Here is a 21,560-nt window from a genome sequence, read left to right as displayed (position 1 = left end):
AGGGCTGAAGCCTAAGCTAATAGCTGATGGAGAAGAGTGTGGGCGAAATGGGAGCAGACACAATCCTTACTTCACACGACGCTGGTCACTTTGGCCATTATTTCCTTATTTCTAGTTATTGCAATAAAAGACAATTTGCAAAACAGCAAAGAACATTAAGCAACATCATAAACAACAATGTACTGTGATAGCCTCATGCCAAGACCCACTCTTGATGTTGCTGGAGCACAAGAAGCACATGCATTGTATGTACAATTACTACAAACTTACAAATTTATGAATCAAAATGAGGAAACTGTTGAATGAAGAAGTAGCACTCCTTTGACAAGCATACATCCACATGTCACTTAAAGGCCAGTTGATAACTGAGACTTGGTGGTTCCTGTGCCTGAGGCTGGTAAGTGGAGAGAGCTGGATTTGAGCCTACAGACTCCTTCCCGGTTCACCACAGATGACATCTTTCACTGTGAAGTCCATAAACCTGAGTTTTGCCTATCATTTCTCAAACAATGGTCTGGCCTAACCATTTTGCTCCTGAGAGAACATATTTTCAGTGAAGTTGGTCTGTAGCTCAGCAGGACACAGAAGTAGTGAGCTTGGGCCTCCCGGTGAGAGTCCTGGGGCCAGGCAAAGAGACTTGTGCTATAGGGTCATCCCATGGTGGGTACGGAAGAGCAGGACCTTGTGAAGTGCCAGGTGCAGGGAAGAGTCCCTCTATTCCCTTTCTAAGAAGTCACTGACATTACAGAACTCAATTGTCACTGTGCTATCTTGACCTCCAACCTACTCCATGCCACATATATTTCACAAAGTTAAGGGGGGCAAGTGCCCATCAGAGTTTTTGGCTACTTTTAATTTTGACATAAATATCCAGCTATGCATCTACATAGTCATCATAGTTAAAATATTTTATTACCATAGGAAAATATAATCATTGTAGAGAAATAAGAAAATACTGAAAACTGTAAATAAAAGAATTACTGCATTTTTCAGGACCTGTAGATAAGTGCTATTACCATTTTGTGTATTTCCTTTCAGAATGTTTATGATACATATTTATGTGTATTTTTCTTTTCAAAAATATGATTTCCCTATAATTATTGTTTTGTAGTTGGCTTTTCCACGTTTCCTATGTTTCAAATTTCCCCAGGTGCATACATGTTTTTCTCAATATTTTTTCTTAATAGTTCTTAGTATTTGGTGGTATGGTAAACAATCACCTCACAACAGTAACAATAATTCTAGAATAAAAAATGGCATGCTCAAAGCTCTGTACAGTTCATCTATTGGGTCTTCTTGGTATGTCTGAGAGGCAAGTATTATAATCACTTTTTGTGTAGACATAAATTTAAAGTACTTTTGCAATTTTGATATTATAAACAACATTCTGTTGAACTTGATGAACACATATTTTTTTAAATTAATCACAATTTTCTTTCAGAGAAAAATTTTAGAAATGTAATCACATGTTGAAGACTATGCATTTTTCAAACATGTTGTGTGTGTATTTCCAAATTTCTCTCCAGAAAGTTTTACCAATATACAGTTTTGTCTAGCAACAGATGAGAATGTCCTTTTCCTTCTACTAGTTGGTGACAGCACTAATATCATTTAAAAAGGTAAACAAAACAAAGATAAACAACACAAAACAACTACATGAACCTTGAACAGAATTAAAGGAGGACATGCAAACACTCTAGACACATGAATACCTGTGACCCTGAGTGTGTGTACATGACATTTCATAAGTCATTAATGATTTATAATTCTCTTTGTTAAACATTTTATTTTTTCAGTTCCTCCATTTAGGCATTATTTCACTATTTTGTTGGCTTCTGAGTCTTCTTTCTATCATAAGGAGAGTAATCAGAGGCTATCCATATATTTTGCAAGCATTTTCTCTCAATTTGTTTCTCTTTTAATTTTTTATTATCTATTTCTCTAAAGTATTTTTACTTTTATTCAGATAAATCTAGTAATTCTTTATCTTTACATTTAGATCTCGTGCTTAGAAAGATCTTTCTTGCACTATTTATCTTTGTATACAGTATATTTTAAAATTGTGCATATATATTTATATATATTCTTGTCCTTATACAACATTATTTTTTAATTTATTCTACTTGGAGTTCATTTATTGTAAGGTATAAGGATCTAACTTCATTTAAAAAAATAATAAATAATTTAGCACCATGCATGGAATGATCCACTCCTCTTACACACATTTGAAATGGCAAATTTTCTTAATAGTCTTATCATAGTTTATATACTTATTCTAAGTTTTTTGCTCAGCCGTACTTACGCGGAACCTCCCAAATCATATATTTTGTTGCAGGTGACATGCATGAGAGTATATTTTGATATGGGAAAGTGGAAATTCTTCCCCATTATCCCTATTTTTCAAAGTTTATGTTATTTTGAAAGGTGTGTTTTTGGAAATGCAATATTTACATTTTAGAACTTACATCATATTCCTTAGTTAATATGGCAAATTTCTGAAGAAAGTCTAGTTATACCTTTAGCCTCTGTAGATTTCTCTAGAAGAAAGATATTAGAATAGGCATAGTTTGCTTTCAGTGAATTGTTATTCTGGGATAGATTTTCAGGTATCTTATTTTAGAAAATACTCTCACACTGATCTTCCTATCCAGATATCAAGGCAAAACTTCTTCCTTTTACCTTGATATCTGAATGTGTTTCACTTAACTTATTTCCCTGCCAACAGCTTTGTCAACACAACTTCCACACTACCTCTAGTGCTCTAGGTCAGAACTAAACCCAGTTGAGCCCCAGGTTCATTGGAGCCTGTGAGTGACTACTTTCTTGTTTTAGATCATTTGTGAGGACCTGTGACTCTTCAGGGACTGCCCACCAAGCACACATGCCTGGGGGACTCTGAGGTCTAGGTCCTCCAGGTCCTGTTCTGCATAGTCAGGGTGTCAGTAAGGTCTTCAGTTCTGGTATATGTGCTTAACAAGCATTTAATGAGAATTTGTGAAAACAAGAAAACACAAAAAGAAAAAGACTCCATAAAGTGTACCCTCACCTCTTTCCTTCCCCACGTAAATCTGCCATAGCCTATGATCCCTGCTACCTTAAAACAAGCTAGAAACATGCTTTATCTGTAAATACATATTTACTTAGAACAGCAAGTGGAAATGAGGAAGCCTGGAATTAGAATGACCCACAAAACAGAAAAATGAGAACAATCCTCTGTGTGCTTGCCATGGCGGCACTGCTTTCTTCCCCCTGGGATGGGCCATTGGAGTCCTTCCACCAAACCCTTGGGCTGTTTTTGCCTCTCCCCAAACTGAGTTCCCTGTTACACCCCTAGAGAGCATAAAGTGAGTGCCTGCTGTGGAAGACCCTTCCTAAGCTCCATTATCAGATTCAGAGGGGGGCAAGGAGAAAGGGGACCACTCTTCTAGGATGGCATGGGCTTGGTCCACTGTAAGTAACCCTTCAATCCCAGGTGTTCAATCTCTGTCTCCCCCCCCTCCCAGGGTAATCAAGCCCATTTTAGAGTGTTCCCTCTCTCACTGGTTTCAGAGAAAAACTGCTCTGTTTTCCTACTGTTTTGCAAATGCATGAAAATGACTAGAAATTTTGGTCACCATATGAGTTCTTTTATTATAACTGGAAAGTACGAAGGGGTTTTTCGAGTTCAAACAAATAACATTGCAGGAACAATATGTTATATTAAGAAAGGCTAATTTGGCATTATTAACTAAATCAGAAACACAACATGAAGCTTGCGGTGTTGACATGGGGTGCTAGATATCTCAACACCTCTCAGCAGCCTGCCTCATTTATACACTGCTTAAACTTTCTCATGGATGAGTGTTTGCATGACAACCAGAATATTAAAATACATTAAAGTAGCTTCATGCTTTACAGCAAATACAAACCTGGATTACCTGTAAGACGCTCCCCTTAGCCAGAGCCACAGGCTCCAAAGCTACAGCAGCCGTGGAGAGGCTCCCAGAATCATAGCAAAGCTGCAGGCAATGCTCTGCCTCCTGGCAGCAGCCCCAAGCTTCCCAGGGCGCAACTGAGCCTTATCTACCAGCAGTGTTAGGCACGGTAGAGGGACATGTTCTTCCATCCTACAGCTATTTCCTGAGAGGCAAAGCTGTAACTGCCTAATACTAATTCTCTGCCGACTCAACTCACAGCCAACTTCTCAATATTCTCCCACTCCCCACCATTATGCCACTTTGGAAAGTTCTAGAAAGTTCATAAGAAGCAACCAAAATAAAATTTCCGTGTTGTAGTTTTGTAGCTGGTATTGTCCACATATACTATATCTCAAATTTCTTCAGTGAAAATGTTAGTATTTTCTGGAGGTGGAAATTTGTACCCACTTATTTTCTAAAACAAAACAAAACAATGAAGTTATTTGGGGGAAAGGAGAGCACTGTTAGAGACAGAAGGCATTTGGTTCTCAGTCAAGATGGGTCTGATCTTCTGATACCCTCACTGCCTTTTGAACAATGAGCGATGCTTTGGGCACAGAAGTGTAAAACCCAGTGTGATGGTCTCTACCTGGACCACAGGAGATGCATGCCCTTGCTGCTCTTGTAGGAGATGTCACCCTACATGATTAGGTTGGTAAAGCTGATAAAGGTGGAATGATTCTGAACATGGAAAGGGATCCTAGGCAGATTAATCTTCCTAAGTGGGCCTGAGTGAATCAGAGAAAACTCCTTCAAAAAGACTGGGACATTCTTGCTGGCTTGGAGGAAACACACTGCCAGATTTCTAGCAGGCTCTCCAGAGGGCACGTGAATGGAAACTGAGAGTCTTTAGGGATTGAGAATGGACTCCATGAACTGAGGTTAGGATATGGACACTGCACTGATACAACCACAAGGAAGTGAATTCTGCCAAAAGCCATGTGGGCTTGCAAGAGTACCTGGACCTCCAGAGAGCCTTGCCTACTGTGAACCCTAGATTACATAGCCAGCTTGTGAGATCCTGAGCTCAGGACCCAGTTATGGCGCACCAGGGTCACTAATGTGGGATAATAAAGATGCATTGTGCTAAGTAGTTAAATTCGTGGTGACTTCTCAGGCAGAAATGAAGAACAATACATTTAGAACAAATCTGTGCTTTTACAGGTTGATTATATTCTGCTCAATATGGACAGTCTTAAAGCTCTGAGAATTTAATCAGAGAGGAATGAAGGGTGGGAAAAGTCAAATGGCCCTGCATTTCCACCTTCTGGGGACAGTGTCTGGAAATTCTCTTGGAAGTCATGGAGATGCAATAGATTCTGACAGTAACTTGCATGATCTGTATCACAGCCCAGAAATGGTTCTGAGGTTTTCACTAGGAAAACAGTCCCATTTTAAAACATTTCTGTCTCGATCACACATTTCCATTCATCATACTAATGTTTTCCTCATGAACACTGGAAACACATATACCCATTACAAGATCACATTGGATATCTTGACTTCATTCCTGCCAAACGTCTCAGAGTCCTTACATTTAGATTAAGATCTTATTTTGTTCAAGGAAACCTGTTTATTGATGGCCCATTTTTTCTCAACATAGTAGCATGTCAATAAATTGGTGAATATTTCAGTTTGTTAGATTTCCCCAAACATTCTGGAGAATTCCTTAGACAATTTGCCATATAAGCTCAGTTAATTGCTTCATATAGTGGAGCTATAGAAACTATTTATATATACTATATGATAGACATTCATAAAGTACAAGAAGACATATTTGTCAATATGGTGATGTATAAGATAATTATTTTTATTATGTGAATTTCTGAGTTAAAATCAAGATAATCTCAGTTGTACTAATGACTGGCATGGCCTTAAATAGCTGTCAAGAAGCAAGAAAGGAAGGCTCTGAATTATTTTGTGATTTTTCTCAGTTCTTCCTCATTCCTAGAATGTAAATCTCAGGGCACCATAAAATTGAATTAAAAAATGTAAGTTTAAATTATTTTTTATTTTAACTTGGATAGGAACATAATAGAAAAAGATCATCAAAAACAATGAGAAGAAATAATTGTTAATTTCTACAGTACTTTGAAACAGAAGCCCAAGAGAATAAATGGAATAAGGATACTATTAAAATTTCCTCTTTTATTATATCTTCACTGTCAGAGTAATTGTTGCTGTGTCCAATATATGCAGGGGACAATTTACTTGCTGTTTTCTATTAGTTTTTAACATTAGCATATACAGAAATAAAATGAATAGCAGGCTTGCTTTGCTTAATTAAATGACTGACAAGGCACGGATGCTGCCGGACCACTCTTCTACTTAATATCTAAACCTGGGTGAGGCAAGTGCAAACAGTATAAGCAACACAAACGTCTTCCTTTATTAAGACAATGCTGACACAACGTTATAGATTATTTTCAGGTCACTAAATAAGAAGGGACAGGCATATGGCCCTTTTTTGTGCAGGAATTATGTATTAATGTTCAGAAAGAAAAAAATCCTAGCATATTGTTTATACACAGAAATGGAGGTTTGCGTGGATTCTTTCCTCTGTGACATCATGACCTTCCACATACACTGCAGTGTAGAATTTTCTAATAGTAGGTGGCATAGTAGGTGGTAAGACACTAAAAGTTACTGAGGGCACAGTGGTTTGTCCCAAACATTGGATTTCCTTCATGATTTTAGATTAGCTGGGATCTTAAGGAGTTGTCATGGTTGAAATGAGTTTAGCAAGCCGTGTTAGTAAGATGTGATAAGAACTACCCAAAATGAAATTCTAACAGTGATTCTTTTCTGAGAGAACGCCATGGGCTGGACATCATGCTATCCTTTTTCTTTTTTGCTATCCTTTCCTGTCTTTTCTGACACTTACAATGTGTGTGAATATATGGTGAGCATATGCACACGTGCATATAAACACATGTGTGTATAAGTATACACACACACTATGTATAGTATTTTAATCCTTTGAGATTGTGTCCATTTGACAGGCAAAGTGACAAGCATAGAAATGTGAAGCCAATGAGTATGTCTAGCTTGCTGAGCTCAGCATTCATTGTTACAACTAGATCATATGACTGATGGAGTTTATTTATTTAGTGGGTATTTACTGAGCACCCACCGGGTGCTAGGCACTCTTCTAGGCACAAGGTCACATCAGGAACACTGTGGCATAGTCCTGCCTCCCTCCTGGGGCCAGCCTTATGGATTACTCATAAGTCATAAGGACCTCGTATGAAGTGACGCCCCGGCCAAGCTCAACAAATTACCTGCACCTCAGGAAGTCTAATTTGTTGTTGCAGGAAACCACATGACTGCCCTACAAGTCTGTAGAGACAGCCAGGGGACCTAGTGACCCAGGTTTCTCCCATTCCAATGACTACACGGTACGCTTGGTTGAGCTTTGGTGGTAGTGTGAATGCTGAACAAATGTTTATGTGCACAATCCCTCTGGCTATTTTCTGGTTTTCTGACTTAGAAACCAGACAGGATCAAACAAAATATAAAATGTATTTATAGGTAAATTGACTCATGTTTGGTTGATTGGCTAATTGAGTAAAGCCCTCTCCATAACAGTTTGGAGTTTTTAGCAACAGGGGTGGTCCAAGACTGCATTCCTTTATGGCCTTAAGGAGAGACTGCTAGCCATTCTGAGAACCCCTAGACCAACACAAACTTCTCATATCTTTGGTACTACCAGATGCCTTTTCTGCACTAGCCACAATTTCTCTCCTACTTGCTTATTGATTGGTGCCTGGGCATCCCCTGTCGAGATGCAGCTGCTGAAAGGTTTACAGTGGATGTATATAGTGCCACTGACAGTACGCGGACTCCTCCAAAGAGCACTACAGCCTTGAAGATACAGTAATTCACATTTCCAATATTGATAATAAAATTTAACAAATGGAAAAGCAAAATGTCAGACAAGCAATAATACTGATAGTATTTCTCTTAGGCTGGGTAAAGAAAATCATAGTGACTTTAATTGGTTAGAATAACGAAAGAAATGAAAGGAAAAAAAATCACCATGAATTCCAGGGACTTGACTGTGGGGAGAGTGAGTATAATTTTATGAAAAGTAGGTGGTGATGAAGTAATATGCCTGGAGAGGAGACATTTTAGAACAGTGCAATCAACTCAAATTAATTATGAGAGTGATGAATGGCGTCCTGCCTATGCAAATGGGGGACACCTGAGATTCCAGACCCAGGGACATGCAGCTGTGCAATAGTGGGCCATCGTGTCATGTTTCATGGAGTCAAGTTGTGAGGTAAGAGAAGTGATATTTATGGAGTGTAAGGCAAGAGGACGTTGTGGGAAACCACATCTATTCAGCTCGTCAGCGAATCTCTTAACATTTACTCCTGCAACCCAGAGGCTGAGGCCACCCATATCTACAATTTTCATGAACCGATTTTCCAGAAAGAAGACTGATGAATCCACCGAAGTGACCATGTGCTCTGGAATACCATTTCAGTGTTTTAGATTCTCTTTCGATTCCAATAAGGGTTATGGCATGCTGGGAATATATGCTCTTTGTGATTTGGGCAACCTTGCTCACTGATTATGTTAGGTAGTTTGTTACCACTGGGTTGGATACTGTTACCACACTGCTTATTAGTTACTTTCCTTAAAGCCCTAAGCGCCACAAAAGGCCCCATTCAACATTTAAAAAATATCCTTACCTTTTTTCACATAAGAAATATCATTTAGTTTTCATGAACATAACATTAAAAGCAAAGTAGAGTGCAAATCTTATTGCTTCAAATATTTCCAAATATTCAGAGTCACCAAGATGGTTTCACAAACATCTAGATCATTGTTGAAAGTTTCTGTTTCTCCAGAGGGAGTGGCAAGGATCTGACCACACCACTGTGCACACGGATGATTATGAAAAGATTGTCACGCTTCAGATGCTTTTCCAGTACCCTAAATGATCTTCCAAGCCCAGTCACGTGTTCGAGTGCCTTTCAACCAGTATGCAGTTTTCCAGTTTTTTGTGTGTGGTATACCCAGGGACTTGCAATTATACTGCAATTCATGACTTTTCTCTCTTTTCTTCTGTGTATGTATAGTGATGCTGCTACAACTTCACAACACAAATAAGGAATGCGTCCAAATGTCTCTAAGTTGATCCATGTTTCATGCAGAGTACATCACATTAAGAAAGGTTAATTCCATATTAAATACAGTCAGAAACAATGCAAGGCTTGTCAGGCTGACAAGGGTGGCAGCTACTATAACGCTGCTCAGCAGGAAGGCTTGTTATATTTTTTATATGTTAGTAGATGTCTACTTAGAATTGATCAACCCTTTGCTTCCGAAACATATATGCAACACCTCCACACACACCATAAACTAGACTCTCAGAAAACAATAATGATGCTTATCAGTCACTCGCTTTGAGTTTGCTTCTGAAAAACCCCCAGCTAGCATGCTACTGGAGCTCTTAAAACATAGATCTTTTTGCTGTACTGATAATTCACTCACAGCTTGAGATTGATGACTATGTGAAGTCCATAAAAGATGTTACCACTATATTTTGTTCTTATGATTTATTTTATCATGTTGTCAAGGTTTGCAGAAAACAAGAAACAAATCAATGAATGTCATGCTTAAATATTAAAGAAGGCTGTAATACACATTTTTATTCAGATGCCTTATTCAATCTTGTGGCTCAGAAAAGAGTAGTGGCAACCACGCTTTTATTTGAATTACTTTTGGAGAAATTAATTTAGGAGGGCTGTTGAATTGTGAATGGCAAAAGGTAGCTAACCTTATTTGCTTAAATAGGAATGGATAGTTGCTGGACTCCTTAGAAAAGCATTCCTAACAAACCTCAGGGAAGTGAGTGGATTTTAAAGCATCAAAGAACTTGGGCTGCCCTGTGCTTAACGAGTGCCAGCCCGTGGCAGGGAGAGAAGGATATTTGGAAGCAGAGATAAGACTTTGTTTGCGAAAAGAGGAATGGATGCTGTGCACTTTGCTTTTGAAACGAATCATTTCCTTCATCATTATATGAACCAAGATCATCATCTTACCTAGGTCAGGCACTGGCTGTAAGTATGGCACATTCGTGAACTGGTGCCTTTCTCATACCTCATTAGACAGCAAGCAGAGAAGAACAGCTAAATCTTGCTTTACTTTTCAGAATTTGACTGGCTTTTGGAAAGAGGTCTACATATGTAGATGTGGTTGACTCTCCATTAAATAAGTGTGAAGAGTTGGAGACCGGTTCATTTCCAGGATATGAATTACTCTGAGCCACAGTGTTTATTTTCTTTAAAACAAAATGAATGCAAGGCGGGGGGGGGGGGTATCAAAAGACCTATGTCAAAATGAAACTACCAGGTCACATTGGGTCCCAGGATTCATATGATTAAGCCTATTTTCTCTCTTTAAGCTCAAGTCTGTGCGCTTTCAGGGCCTCACTGCTTTTGGATTATCAAGAAAAAAGTAATTAGGCTCAGCATAATTTCGTTGTTAAGTGTGTTTTATTATATTCTTGTTTTGTGAAAACTGGTAATCAACATATAGTACATATGGAGATTCCAAATTAACATGAATATTCAATTAACCAGAAGACCCTGCTCTTTGACCACTCGGAATAAACTGGAGTTTATTTGAATTTAGAAAACAGATAAATTAGGAGGCGATCATTTGCATTACAATAGGATTCTTCATTCTAAGGGAGGATTCCTTGTGGGATTCTTTTAAATAGAAAGCTCTCCAAGTACTTTGAAAAGTATAATTTGATTTTTAAAAATTCTCTTCTTATGTAGCTTCTCAGGAACATGCTTATTGTGTGAAATGAGAGGCATATCTATTTAATTTGATAATGAGAGAGCTTAATTATAAATATTTTGGATTTAAAAAAATTCACATGTAGTAAGGTGAAATTCATGCTCAGATGTCCAATTTAAGTTTTATCTCATTACATTTTCTTCCCATCTTAGTCAGCCTGAATGCAAATTCCAGTTCCCCTGGTGTATCCTTCTGTCCACTCCCATTCTGCCTGTAACTGAACAGAGGGAAAAGTCGGAGGGCTTGGTGAGATGCCTCAAAGACTGCAAAATTGGGTGTATCCTCTTTTTAGCCTACCAGAAAAGACACAAGGAGAGGGCACAGGGCTCTGAGGGCAACCACTGGCCAATTTGGCTGGGTTATCACAGAAGTTGTGGGCAAATGGGAAGATCTAACTGGACTCTCACAAACTTTTGTTACACTCAGCTAACTTGTGTGTACATGTACATCCACATGTGTGTCTTAGAAGCACCTGAATGACTCCTGTAGTGCTATATACAACTAAGGCAGGAAACCTGAGGGGTGGCATTAAGTGGATAGTTGTGCATACCACACATGTGCAAAAGCCACACATATGTGTGTGTGTGTCTTATAGGTAGGTATGCATTAAGAACATTTTGAAGCAATACACATGCATATGTACACACACTGCATATACACACATTGCATACCGCAGAGCCCTCACTTCTCTGTCTGTAGTAGATGGCTGGGCTCTTCTGTCCTATATTTCCTAAGTGTGAGGTAGAAAGAAAGACTTATGTCCATGTGTCTCTGCATGCAACCAATATATGCCTGGTTCTATTACTGAAAAAGAATGGTAGGTGGCAGCTGCTGAAAGTCATAACCAGGAAGGTGCTTTTGAGTTGCAGAGCCCATGTCATGACACTGCGAATTGATTTTAAGTTTGTCCCGGTTGAAATTGATATGTAATATATAGTCATTTCCTTATGTCCAGCGTGAGTATTCTATCCTCTTCTCTACTTGGAGATAGAAAAAAACTGACTCAGCATTCTTCCCAGCTATTTTATAGGCTGATGTCATAGTTGACTCCAGAAGGAAAAAAGATAGCCCAATGTCACTATCACAGAAAAGAGGGTGGCGAGCAAGGAGAGGTCCACCACAGTGTCTGGGCAATTGCATTATTGCATCATTGTCAGTTCTATGCACAGGTCAGTAGCTGTTGCAGCTTCCATGCCTGAGCTTTCAACCACATCCAATTAGCACTTCCCCGCTATGGCTTGGCCAGCCTCTCTTAATGAGAGTCACGCTCTGGCAGAACATGAGGTGCTGCTCAAGCCTTTGGAATCAGATACCTTCCTGAAAGCCCAAGTGAGGACACTGGCAGAACAGCCTGTGGTCCACCTCCGAGTGGGCAGGCCTCAGCTCTTGGAACCAGAAATTGACTGGCCTGCAGCCACTTAGGCATTTCAGAGGTCTGCCTATGGCTGTGCACATGGCTCAGAGTTCCACCCATGGCTGTCCACAAGAAGAGGAAAGACGTTGAGGCCAAATCTCGCATCTGGAGCACAGCTTTCTCCAGTTACTGTGTCCTCAAGGGACATCCAAGGACTGGGTGGACCACATTTCATGTCAGGGATGCTCCAGGTGAGAAGGGCATCAGACTATGAGGCTTGTTTGAGTGCAGGGTTAGAAGTCCTATAAAATGGGAGTTGCCTAGCTATAATACAGATCTAGTTTGTTCCCTGCAGTTTTGATAGGAGTGAGTGCAGGTTAGGAAGAGACTGAACCTGCCTGAGCTTCCAGTGGCCTCTCTGGACTTTCCCTCTTTCACTGATAGAACTATACATTTTCTGAGTTATTTCCTAGTGAGGATCTAAGGTTCTGTCCCTGCCAAATGGTACAATGGTTTAATTTATGTGGACTTCATGATTTTCAGCTTTGCTTTCCCCCACAAAAGGAGAGATGCTGTCTGTTGACCTTGCGCTGCACTGAAACCCACTTCCCTGTGGCTTGTAGAAAGGAGCCACCTGTGCTCCTGAATGGGGGCTACAGTAATTAAGCCATTGGTGTGAAACCATGGTGTTAGACCACTGTAGGAAAAGTCAGCTAAGTGCACTCTTCTCTCTGGAACATTTGTCAGGCTTTTTCACTTTCCTTCCTACTGAACTCTTCTGGCTTTCCAGCTTCACTTCAGTCAGTCCAGCGTCTACTTCTCAGAACATAATTTTCAGGAGGCCACTTCCAGGCCGAAGCCCTAAGTGGCTCCCTAAGGCCCTTAGCATAGTTTGTACTCTTCCGTCTTGTAGAGAGCACCCCTCATTAGTAGCTCCACTCCCTTACCAGATCCTCTACAGCTCTCCTCAACCCCCACTGTACTAAATTCCCAGATGGCCCCTTCTCTTCCCCTGGCACCTCTGAATGTAACCTAATTTGGAACTTGATTCCCTGTAGATGTGACCAAGTTAAGGATCTTGACATGAGACCCTTATGGATTATTCAACTGGGACCTGCATCTGTGATCCATGTCCTCTAAGAAACACATAAAAACACATGCAAGCCCATGACCTGGAAGAGATAAAGAAAGATTCATCCTAGAACATGTGGAGGAAGTGTGACTGTACTGACATTTTGATAGTGGATACCTGGCCTCTAAAACCAAGGGACTAAATTTCTGTTGTTTCCAGCAACCTAAAGTTTGTGCTAATTTGTAATAGGAACCACAAGAAATTAACACAAGAACCACCTGCTTTTCATTTCTGGGCCCCAGCCACTCTTTCCTTTCTCTGAGCCTTTTCTAGAGCCATGTTGAGTTGACCTTCCATTGCAATATACTAAGACATGATGCCTTTAAAAGGTGATAAGGCCATGAAAGCTCTGCTGTCAGGAGTGGATCAATGACACTATCCATTATTGTGAGAATAGACTAATTATCTCAGCAGTGGGATCCTGATAAAAAAAAAAGATACATTGGTCCAACTGCCTCTCCTTGTCTCATAAGTGCTCTTTGCCTTTCAGCCATGTTGTGACACAGCCTGAAGGCCCTCTCCAGATGCCAGTCCAGTGCTCTTGGACTTCTCAGCGTACCATGAGCCAAATGTTGGTAGGATTATAGACTGGTGCAACCATTGTGGAGGACAGTTTGGAGATTTCTCAGTAACCTGGGATTGGAAGTACCATTTGATTCAACTATTCCACTTCTAGGAATATTCCAAGAAGAACTGAAAACATCATACCACAGTGAAATATGTGCACCCATGTTTATAGCAGCACAATTTGTAATAGCCAGATCTTGGAAACAACCTAACTGTCCACCAACTGAGGAATGGATAAAAAAGTTGTGGTATTTTTATACAATAGAGTGCTACTCAGCTATAAAGAATGGTCACATTGAGATATTTGTAAATAAATGAACACAACTTGAGACCATACTCATAAGCGAGATAAATCAAACTCACATGTATAAATATCGTATAGTCTCAGTGTAAGAAATGGTAAGAGTACACAAAAGTTTATGGTAATCATGATTCCCCATTACATTGCTTTGAAGCCTTATAATGTTTCCCTTCATTAGTTGGAATGGTTTTATCCTGGGTTGTTTGATTTTATTATCTGTGATGGTATGAACAGCTATTTTGAAGAAAACAAGACATTATAATAGCCAGTGCTGATTTAATATCATCTTGTTTTGAAGTCCCACCAAGCTTTTGTTCTTCAGTTTCCATTGGTTCTATCATGTTGTATCTTATTGGATTTTATCGTGTGTGGTAGTATAAACAAATTTTTTATGGACAATGGGAAAATATTGTAACCATTGTTTATTTTCGGTTATTTGATTCTGAATGCCCTGTAATACTTTCATTCTCTTGAATGATTTTATACCATTTTGTTATGTTTGATACTACTGTGTATGAAGGTATGCTCAACTATCTCAAGGAAAAGACAATATGGTAGTTACTGTGTTATCAGGTTGCCTTGTGGTGAAATACTGTGTTGCTTAAATTGTCCTGTTCTGATCTGCTCTGTTATGTCTTCTTTTATCTTAATCTCTTTAAAATAAAAAAAATTAAAAAAAACAAATAACCTCCCATATTTTATAATATACCTATGCTGTGACATTTATTTATAGCATCAGGAAATGGAACTAAAGCACACTCTCAAGCTCAAAGTTCAGGACCAGACTGCTCTATAGCCAAGTGTTGCTGTCATTAACAACAATCATTGAGTTTATTTGAGTGCCAGGAACCCAATATATTTCTTTACACAATTTAATCAGAATTTCCAGATTTAGTGACTGAAAATGCAGGATGCCCATTTACATTTGAATTTCATACACACACCATTAGTTTGTAGCAGGACGGTGCCCTGTGAAGCATTTGGAACATCCTTAGCCTCAACAGCTATCCAGTTTATATCTGAAAGTCTATTTAAAAGTGGGCGCCTTGTAGTTTTCTGCAGCTCTGACATAGTCATTGCAGTGGTTTTAGGGAGTAGGTTGTAATAGGATCTTCAAGGTACAGATAAGAAAATAGAGGATGAAGGAGTCTATAGTATTTCACTGTTACATGAAATAATCATTTACACCCTGCACGGATTATAATGCTTTCACATCAGCAGGATCCTGAGGCCCAGAGAGCAGGTGAGACTTTGCTGAGGACAGGATGGATTCTTTTTGCAAACCCTAGGAGATCACCTTTTAGTAGAAATGGGGAGGAATTTCTGGAGGGAAGTTGAGAAGAAGGAGACTCTCGGAGGAGCAGGGGCAGAGTTTAATAGGGACAGGTCTGCCAGTTGTAGAATGTAAAATCTGTGATCCGAAAGGAAACCAAGAAAAGCCAATTCCATGATTTCCTAAGAGTGCACCTTAGAATAATCAGAAGAGTCCAGTGCAAAAGTGAAGTTACAGTCTCAAGGTCACAGCGGGTAATTTTAGTGACCTGTAATTACATCAGAACATTAATACACAATCATCCTGGTACTCAGTAGCTCTGGCACTATGTTAATACAGTATGTTGAAAGTTTCTATATTGTTGCTGCCATCTCATGGGAAGCTAGCAGCTTTTAGGACACATTCAAGCAGTTGTTTATCCAGAGAAAATATGAGAGACATCCACTGTAGTTGGGACAAAGCCCCAAAGCCCCTTGTATGGCTCTACCCCATTTGTCAGTCACTCCCTGGTGCACTTCACCTGCCTTTCCCCTTGCTGAGTTAATCATCTCAGTTACTTAGAGCCTAGTTCAGTTTCAGTTAGTGCTCACCAAAAGGACAGATGGCCCAGCTATCTGTGACTCATAATCCTGGAGTCACTAGGTCAGTACAAGGGCAGGCAAACACTTTCTTTGCTGACCATCGTACCACGGGAGCTCATGATGAACCTTCATAGCCCCCACATTCTGCCTCCTTTGTGAGTTCTGTCCACCACCTTCTTTGGGCCTTGTCCAGCCTCCAGAGGTGGGATGGATACTCTAAGTGTCATTCATCCCCCACAGGTTGAAAACAGCCATCTGTCCGTACAAACCGAAGGCCATCATGGTCATAAGAAAGAAAGAGAGTTCAAGGAGGGAAACTCCAGACTCAGGAAAAAACTGTTTCCTGATGGTTGAATAGGCTAGACCCAAGTGTGTTCGATCAATGTGTCTGATTTCAAACTTGAAAGGCTTGGGAGCGGGAAACAGTGGTCACAAGACAGGATCAGACCAGGTGGGGACCAGGTGAGGGGACCCAGATCAATTGGCCTTGAAAACAGGGTTAATTCCTGAACTGAAAATCGTGACTACTGTGAGGTCTCATAAATAAACAAGCAGCAGCCTGAACTCTCAGTGCTGATGAGAAGATGGGCCTGGAATGATTGTGCTCTCTGCTTGCTGACTTGCTCAGGTGGTGGGGGCCCCCATTCTTTGGGAGAACTTGCTTATCTTATAGACCAGCTATAGAGCTAGAAGAGGGAAAGAAGCCCACTAGCACGGCAGCTCTGCCACCCTCTGTCTTGTCATGCAACAAGCTTGAGACAAGTGGTGCTTGAGTCTAAGAAGATTTCACACATTCTTTAACCCTTTTCCACCTGTAGCCTGGGTAGTACCTGGTGCAGGGCAATTACTTCAAGTGTGATGTCTGACCTGCTCTGTGACTGTCCTGCCTGGTGGCTACTTTCTGGAAGGCCCAGTCTGGGTACCATCTCTCTAGGAGATCCAGTCTGTATCTACCTCATTTCCACCAATATTACCAGTGAAGGAGCCTTTGCTCTGTCAGGGGAGATAGCCCTGGTTAGGAGAGGTAGATGGACATGTATTGTCCCCAACAGGTAGCACCTGCACATCTGTCCTGGCACCATGCAGCTGATGTTGTGCTAGCCCTGGAGCCATCCATGGCAATAGGAGCCCCTGGTCAGGGTTGCTTCTACAGTCCCAGATAATACACATATGATACATTTTTCCAGAGAAGAATCAGTTTTTTAAGCCTTTGAGATGGATTTGCAAAAGTAACCTATGAGTTTTATACACATGGGAACTTTAGAATCACTAATCTAGAGACAATGAATCTGTTAGTCAGTTTTCTATTACTGTAATAAAATACTTAAGATGATAAATATAAGAAAAGGAAAAGTTTATTTTGGTTCACAGTTTTGGAGGTTTCAGTCCAGGACTGGTTGATCACATTGATGCTGGGTCTGTAACAAGGGAGAAACACCGTGGTGGGACTCTGTGGTCCTGCAAAACTGATCAGCATGAGTGGGATTGCAAAAAAGAGCAAGAAGTTGTCAGGGCTCAGCATCTCCTTCAAGGATAGACCTCCAGTGACTGCCAAGCTTCCAGCTAGTGCCAGCTGGAGACTAAGCCTTCAATGCATGGACCGGTTGGGTATATTCCAGACCCAAATCATAACAAGAGTAGAAGAACCCCAGAGAGTTTTTCAAGCATGTACTAGAGGAATACTGTGATCTGACAGGTACATACAGCCCCGGTCTGAGATATCTCATGTGCAAATCAGCCCACTCTGGCCACTGTAGTTAGGTGGCCAGAGTGTGGACAGGAGGATACAGCCTTCAGTTCCAGATGCTGTGCTCTTCTCTCCAAGTGCCCAGGTTTGGTAAATCACAGAAGTATTCTGGAGTCAAGCTTTCTCTTGAATAAAATGGGAATTTAACCAGTGTTTATCTTAAGTTTGTTTTCAGAATTACAAAAAATGGCTCATTTCAAATGCTAGGGCAGGTTAACTCACAACAAATGCTCAGTAAGTGTTTTCTGTTTTGATACCCTTTTGTGTCAGGGTATCAAACAAATTGTTATTGATGACAAGCATTATTGTTTTGGATCTACTTTATAATAAAAAGCATCAATTTTTTAAATCCAGCATTCTTCATTCTGCAGGATCCTTCATGTTGCCACAGAACAGTGGTGAAAGTCCATCTCCCCTAACCTCTCCACACTTAGACAGGAGACACAGTTGGACTTGCATTTGCCCTACAGCAAAGAGCAAGGACTTGGGGCCAGATGGCAGATTTCATTCCAGCCCTTTACCAGCTGTGTGACCTCGGGCAAGTCACTTACTCTCTGTGTCTTGATCCTCATTTAAAAATGAGAATTAGGATAATAACTTCCTCACAGGCTGTTACTGGGTTGAGTAATGGCCTCAGATTGTCCTTGGTGCATGATACGTACTTGACAGTATTTCAGAAAACTAGCTAGCATCACTGCTTGCTGGGCATGAGGGTGGTGGGGGAGGATAAATAGGAAGAACATGGGCTGTTAGGACAGGAAAGCTCTCTTGTTGTGATAGTGGTTGCATAACTGTGACTTGTCACAACCCGCAGACTATATAGCAGAAAGAGTGGACCCTCATGATGAACTTCTGTTCATCATAATGTGTCAAAATGGGTTCATCATTTATGACAATGTCCCATTCAGCGCATGATGTTAATGGGTGGGGGGGATGTGGGGAGCAGAAAGAAGGTGCGGGGGCCTCTGTACCCTCTGCTCCATTTCCTAGAAACCTAAAACTGATCTAACACATGCTCCACTCAGGCAAAAATAATCAATTACCACATATCGCACTGCTTCATTCTTTACTTTTTTGTGCTGCTTTATTCTTGGCCATGAGGCTTCCCCACATCTTTGAAGGGGTTGCCTGGCACGCACTCTCTTCTCTCCCATCACTCACTCTCTTTCCTTTCCCTCTGCTTGCAAAGCCAGGCCCACTGTGGCTGGTTGCTCTGAAGTCCCTGCGCCACCAGACTCCTGAGACACTAGATGAACTATGCTGGAAAACCTAGAAAGTCTCCTGGCCTCCTGCAGTCCTCTTCCTCCCCCTCCCTGTGCAGACCTCACCCCAGGACTATGTCACCAAGCAGCAGACCTTGGCGGCTCCTCTCTCTGATGGAGAGGAAATGCTGCATGCCAGCTTATCTCTCCTCCACTGCCAGCTCCGGGCTCTGGTGCCGAGGGGTCTGCCTCCTCCCTCAGATCTGTCACATGAGTCATTGGGCATTTTGCACTGTATGCCAAACTGGGAACACCTTACTCTAGCCGGGGAACAGAATGTAGAGTAAGGAAAATCAGGCTTCCCAAGGTGTGGAGTCTCTGACAATTATTGTCACTTAGACAATATTCCTACCTGGTCACACTTGTTTATCCTTAGCCTGTGATTTTTTTTTTTTTTTGGCAGTAAATTGTATAGCATATCATGTGGCCTTTTAATGACAACTTTCTCTGGGTTAATTTGTTTTACTATTTCTATGTTTTACAAGATTTGTGCAAATCACAGTTCCTTAAAACTCGGAAAAGTGTAGCTGTTCTCCAATCCCTTTCTATCTCCACAGGTTTAAATGAATTCTCATGTCATCCTTGTTCCAATTTGTCCCTAAACATCAGCCTTAGCACATGCATTCATGCACTCTGATTTGGTATTTTTCGCAGAAGTTTAGATCTTTTCTCTCAAAATCATCTTGTAAGACTGTTCACAGATAATGCAAGAGATGAAAAATTGTGCAGTCCTGATTTGGTCCAACGAAAATGAAAATCTTTTGTATGAGAACCAATGTGGTGATGGGCATGGCTTTGATCAAGTCACTCCCTGTAGAGGCTCACAGGACTTTCTTTTGATGAACTTTTTTTTTTTTTTTTATTGGTACCAGGGATCGAACTCACAACCACGTGCTTGCAAGGCAGGTGCTTATACTGCTGAGCTAAATCCCCAGCCCCCTCTTTTGATGAACTTTAACAAATTGCATAGCTTTGGGTCACATGACCACATTAATGTCACAGATAATTGTATACTTTTTGCCATAATTAAGGGAGAAAACATGGTCATAATCTGCTCATTCTGTGGCCCTCAAAGGCTGCCCATCCCTACTAGCTCAGGTTAAATACTCAGAAATACTGTGAAAATTGTATCCACAATGCAAGAATTCTGCAGCATCGATGATGCCAACATGACAAGTTGTCACTTTGCCGTATGTTCCCTATCATGACTAAACTTTAATGGCCAGGTTACTCTGGTGACTCCAGCATTGTCAGGGCACTACACTAGGAATGAATGGCAGTGACTGTAATTACTCCAGAAAGAGGACCAAAGCAAACAGAACCTCTCTCTAATTTTATATATTCCCAATAGGCACACATGCTACATCATTATCACTATAGGAACTACTTAGTAGTTAGCCAAAAGTCAGTGCCTTGTTACACGCTGTGGGTCTAGCCTCTCTACCTTAGTCAAGGTAAGCTCATAGAGTCATGTTCATCTACAGAGGTTACAGGCCAGGTATGAGCAGCCTTCCCAAGCCAAACCTATTAGACTGAATCTATTTTTTATTGATTTTAATGGACTAAAACTTTGGATCCAACTGCCACTTTCTGGATATTAGCAGACATGAGCATTCGGCAACGAAGAAGCAGGACTTGGAGGGAGAGTTATGTGCACTGAGTGTGGGAGGCATGAGTATAGAAATTTTTATGACTTTTATCACTGCTATGATCATTATTAAAGAATCCTTGGGAATTGGCTCCAATCTCAATTTACACACACACACACACACACACACACACACACACACACACAGTGTTGCATAGGTTAGCTCTGACTACCAGCAGCTTCTCTGGCAATACAGAAAGACAGAGGAAAGATAATGGAGCATTCCAGCCTCAGCCAGGGTTTGTCTCTTTTTTCCTTTCTGTTTCCTGTTAGACTTGCTTCTGCTTTGGTATTAAATAGCCCAAAGCACTGACTCCCTGAACTTCAAAATGCTAATATTTCTGTGACAGGCACCATCCCAGATAATAAGTCAGCACACAAATAACTGTGCTAGGGAGCAGAGTCCTTGATTCACTGCCTGGGTTCCTTTCTGCCTGCCTGCCTTTGAAGATCACCCCAATTGAGCCTGCATAGTTTGTGTTTTCCCACTTAAGGGCCAATATAACATGAGAAAAAGTTGAAGCCACAACTTTACATCCTGATGAGCAAGAACTAGGAGATGCAGGTTTTCCAAGCTGAGCGTGAGCAAAGTATCATTTTCCTTTGGGTCTAGAATTGAGAAAAGTAAACAAGGTCTTACTGCTGAAACCTGAAATCCCATCAAAGAGAATTCCCGGGCGGCAGAGAGTGGTCATCAAAAACACGGAAACGGGAACAATGAGCTGGGTGCAGAGTCAGAAATTTATAGACTTTGGCCTCTGCTGCTACATATCCTGGAAGGGAAAAAAAAAAGTGTTAAGAAAACAAATGCTGGTGGTGGATGTGAGGACTCCGACACTGGCCGTCTGACAAATCGACCCTGGGCTTGACCTCTGCAATATGTTTCCACAGGTAATTCCATAACTCTCCGGCCAACTTTTAAA

The 21,560-nt window shown here is 40.8% G+C and overlaps 1 long non-coding RNA gene across 1 annotated transcript in view; it reads left to right on the top strand.

Annotated features, from left to right (window-relative positions):
• LOC134472758 (uncharacterized) overlaps positions 1-14,771 on the top strand; it is a 32,423-nt gene extending 17,652 nt beyond the window's left edge. Inside the window, exon 5 of the long non-coding RNA XR_010042721.1 lies at positions 13,749-14,771. This is a non-coding gene — a long non-coding RNA (uncharacterized LOC134472758). The remainder of the gene's footprint in view (positions 1-13,748) is intronic.
• The last annotated feature ends 6,789 nt before the right edge of the window (positions 14,772-21,560 follow it).

The sequence above is a fragment of the Cavia porcellus genome, unplaced genomic scaffold, assembly GCF_034190915.1.
Source record: "Cavia porcellus strain 051 isolate PalLab524CR breed Dunkin Hartley unplaced genomic scaffold, mCavPor4.1 scaffold_2, whole genome shotgun sequence".
NCBI classification, from domain to species: domain Eukaryota; kingdom Metazoa; phylum Chordata; class Mammalia; order Rodentia; family Caviidae; genus Cavia; species Cavia porcellus.
Note: the sequence above shows the minus strand (reverse complement) of the source record. Positions and strands in the feature narration are given on the sequence as shown.